Genomic DNA, 4,422 nt, shown 5'->3' on the forward strand with positions numbered 1-4,422 from the left:
TGTGGCAGGACTCCAATTCCTGGGTACCTGGAAAATGGTTGGGGATGGAGCTTGGGCTCTCAGAGAACACATCCCCATGGCACAGTTAGGGGTGCAGTAAAAGGAGGCCAGCGTGGGTCCTGGAGCATGGGCCCCTCTTAACTAGGTCTAAGGATGGTTATGCTCTCAGACTAAAGGCACGTGCCAATCCAGCATCAGAAACTCTGAATCTGGGATCCCTGGGTGGCGCAGCAGCTTAGCACCTGCCTTTGGCCCAGGGTGCGATCCTGGAGACCCGGGATCGAATCCCATGTCTGGCTCCCAGTGCATGGAGCCTGCTTCTCTCTCTGCCTATGTCTCTGCCTCTCTCTCCCTCTCTCTCTCTCTCTGTGACTATCATAAATAAATAAAAATTAAAAAAAAAAAAAAAAAAAAAGAAACTCTGAATCTGGGCAGCCCCGGTGGCTCAGTGGTTTAGCACCGCCTGCAGCTCAGGGCGTGATCCTGGAGACCCTGGATCGAGTCCCACGTCAGGCTCCCTGCATGGAGCCTGCTCCTCCCTCTGCCTGTGTCTCTGCCTCTCTCTCTAGCTGTGTCTCTATGAATAAATAAATAAAATCTTAAAAAAAAAAAAAAAGAAAGAAAGAAACTCTGAATCTTCAGTATATCCACATCAAGACAACTTATTCCCAGTGCTCAGCCAGTCATGTGGCTCTGCCATTCGTCTTCAGCAAGCAAAAATTTCAGGAGTCCTCTAAGCCTTTATAAGTTGCCCAACACATTTCCAATACAAGGGTAATCCGACTTGGATGGCTTTGGGCAGAGAGAGAAAAACTATTGCCTTCTCCACAAAGGTCTGACCTATCCCTCAGGTATCTGATTCTCCATAGACTCCAGTAAATGATGAGGGTACTTGTCCTGGCTGTTCCCATCCACCCCCCGAATTTCCAAATTCCCAGCCACAAACAGGTATGTGTGGTCTGCACACTTCAACCCAGGGACAGAGAGTACTACTATCGGTAGTAAACAGAACAATCCTCTTTCTCCTTAAAATATCCACCTCCTAATTCCCAGAATCTGTGAATGTTACCCTATGCGGCAAAAGAGACCTTAGGCATGTGATAAAATGGTTTCAGCAAGACATCCAGACTCTGGAGAAAAAGAGGTGGCTGAGGGATCCCTGGGTGGCTCAGCGGTTTAGCGCCTGCCTTTGGCCCAGGGCGCGATCCTGGAGTCCTGGGATCGGGTCCTGCATCGGGCTCCCTGCTTGGAGCCTGCTTCTCCCTCTGCCTGTGTCTTTGCCTCTCTCTCTCCTTCTCTCTCTCTCTGTGTCTCTCATGAATAAATAAATAAAAAATCTTTAAAAAAAAAAAAAAGAGGTGGCTGATTTGTGTGATGATTTAATGAGGGAGGTTAGCCTGGATTATCTAGGTGGTCCCTAACTGTAATCACAAGGGTTCTTATAAGAGGGAGGCAAGAAGGTCAAAGAGAGAAAAGTAGTATGATGACAGCAGCAAAGATCAAGGGGAAGCAGCCACTGCCAAGGACACACTCAGCCTCTGGGAGGAACCAGTCCTGTGATACCTTGACCTCAGCCCAGGGAAATGGATTTTGGCTTTTGGCCTCCAGAACTCTAAGAAAAAACTTGTATAAACCACCAAGCTTATGGTCATTTGTTACAGCAGCAATGGAAAACTCACACTCCTGTAAGCAGTCTTTGATGTCTGATAACAATTTCTTTAAAATATTGATGTCGGGATCCCTGGGTGGCGCAGCGGTTTGGCGCCTGCCTTTGGCCCAGGGCGTGATCCTGGAGACCCGGGATCGAATCCCACGTCGGGCTCCTGGTGCATGGAGCCTGCTTCTCCCTCTGCCTGTGTCTCTGCCTCTCTCTCTCTCTCACTGTGTGCCTATCATAAATAAAAAATAAAAAAAAATTTAAAAAAAAATAAAATAAAATAAAATATTGATGTCACACTAACTTGACAAATGAGTAGATACATAGATCTAAACTCCAAACTGTGGCTTCCAGGTTGAACTCAGACACCCAATTTCCGAGCATTATAGAAATAACTTGCAGGGTTGCAGCTAGGGTTCATGGTTGGAGAAAGGAAGGGACCTAGCCCTGGAAGGGATTGCTCTGGTCCTGGTGTGAACAAGTCCTTGACTCCCCTGTGCCACCATGATCACTAAGATCCCTTCTGATTCTAAGATTCGAATCTGGAGCCAAGCAGGTCTTACCTTTAAACTTCACATTCATATGGTCCTATTACAATCTCTCTCCAGTCTTCGCATCCACCAGATGTTCTTCACGCCAACTGCCCACAAGTCCGAGCTTGCACACACGTTACTACTTCTGCTCAGAATTCTCTTCCTGCCTTCATCCTCTGAGCACTCAGGCTCATCCCTCAACACGCAGATGGAGAATCATCACCTTTGAGCAGATCTCCCACCTTCCCAAAGCAGAATGGTCATCTCTGACCTTGGTGCTTTCAGAGAACTATTCAAGCAGTTATTATAGTGTGACTCTTTGTTTCCATTTCTGTCTCCCTAACCAGAATGTGGGCTCCTCACATACAAATACTCTGATCTGTATTTATACCTCTGGCCCCTATTTCTGGGGTTGGCACACAGCCCACACTCCTATTATAACTGTCGACTAGATAAAACAGATGAAAGATTATTCCCTGAATTCTGAAGAGCCTCGTTGGGGCTGGCTCAGGGTGGAAAGTGGGGAGAGATGGAGGTGAAGTATGAGAGGACAGGAAACTCATGTTTCAGCAAGACATCCAGAGCCCTGGGGAAAAAGAGGCGGCTGATTTGTGTGATGATTTAATTCAAGACTATCCTCAGATGCTCATTGCACATGCAATTTGGCATCTCTCTTGACCTTGCTTCAAAGTCAGTTTCTAAGTGGAGTTAACAGTATGAGCTACCTCGCACAGCAATCTGCTGATTAGAAGCTCTTAACTGGGGCGGATGGCAGGCAGCCATACACGATTTGTCAGCTCTGCATCCTTGCATGCCTCTAGGCAGAGGCTACAACTTAAGAATTTTATGGAAGCTAGCTAACAAACTCTGTCCTCATAGACCATTCTGGACAACTCAAAACACTCAGCTTTCCTTCTTAGCCCTTAAAAATGCTCTCACCCCAACTCCTTGAGGGCTGCAGACAGATCTTGCATTTTCTTGACACAAAGTACAAAGGCCGGGGGAACCTGGGTGGCTCAGTGGTTGAGCATATACCTTTGGCTCAGGTCGTGACCCCAGGGTCCTGGGACCATGTCTCACATCAGGGTCCCCGCAGGGAGCCTGCTTCTCCCTCTCTGCCTGTGTCTCTCATGAATAAAATCTTTTAAAAAAATAATAAAAATCATTTCATTTTTATTATTTGTTTTATTTTTAAAAAAGTACAAAGGCCAAACCCACTCAGAAAACCTCCTTGAAGTAGAAATGAGGCTGTCATTTCCATGCACCTAGAAAAACCATGAAATCACACTTTTCACAATATATAGATGTTAATTTATAATGTGTCCTTGATCATGCAGCACTCTTCATTCGTTATGATGGAGTCCTCTCTGTGTATTCCTTTGCCATTTAGACCTATGTTGGTTTAGAGTTTTACATTTCCAGTTTGGCTTTTTCAAGGTCCACTTTTGTACATTTTCCATGTCCCAGACACTATGCTAAGTACTTTACAATTCTCAATCTTCATAATAAACTCAGACACTAGGCATCATTACACTCTCCTTTTAGAGGAGAAAATGGAGATTTAGAGAGACTAATTAGCTTTCCCGAGGGCACAAATCTAGTAAGATGTGGAAGCAAGATTCAGGCCTATTTCTCTTGGAGGGAGGGATCCAATAATTAGACTAATGTGACATTATATTGCTTAATAAATACTACTCAGCAGTTAACAATAGCCTGGGGCGGAATGGGGAGGGGAAATGAAAAAATGTAATCCTTGTTTCCAAAATTCAAGATTTCTACAATTTCCATTGTGGGAAAGCAAAGGCACCGCCATCATGTAGCATATCATTTAGTACTATCATCTAGGTGGGTAGAGCCGCGTACTCCCCGTGCTCAGGGTCTCCCAGCATTAAGGGCTAATGGTTTACCCTCTTAGAAAACAAACTGCTCTGTTTAATTCTTAAAGTTACAGAGAGCAGAGTTAGAGCCCCAAGGATTTTCTACATAGATCTAGGCCAAAAATGAAATACAGGTTTATCATGTAATATAAATGTACATTGAGGGGAACATTAGTGGAAATTATAACACAGTAGAAATTCACAGTAACCTCCAATTTCGGTCAGATTCTGTGCCATCATTAAGACAAAATCCAGGGATCCCTGGGTGGTGCAGCGGTTTGGCGCCTGCCTTTGGCCCAGGGCGTGATTCTGGAGACCCGGGATCGAATCCCACATCGGGCTCCCGGTGCATAGA

At 45.4% G+C, this 4,422-nt stretch overlaps 1 long non-coding RNA gene across 1 annotated transcript; it reads right to left on the reverse strand.

Annotated features, from left to right (window-relative positions):
* Positions 1 to 1,363: 1,363 nt before the first annotated feature.
* LOC140613041 (uncharacterized) lies at positions 1,364 to 2,551 on the reverse strand. Its single transcript, XR_012014156.1, has 2 exons — positions 2,221 to 2,551; positions 1,364 to 1,889 (listed from the first exon to the last, which is right to left on the reverse strand). It is a non-coding gene; the product is annotated as an uncharacterized lncRNA (long non-coding RNA).
* Positions 2,552 to 4,422: the final 1,871 nt, after the last annotated feature.

This window comes from Canis lupus, chromosome 21 (genome assembly GCF_048164855.1).
Source record: "Canis lupus baileyi chromosome 21, mCanLup2.hap1, whole genome shotgun sequence".
Classification (NCBI taxonomy): Eukaryota; Metazoa; Chordata; class Mammalia; order Carnivora; family Canidae; genus Canis; species Canis lupus.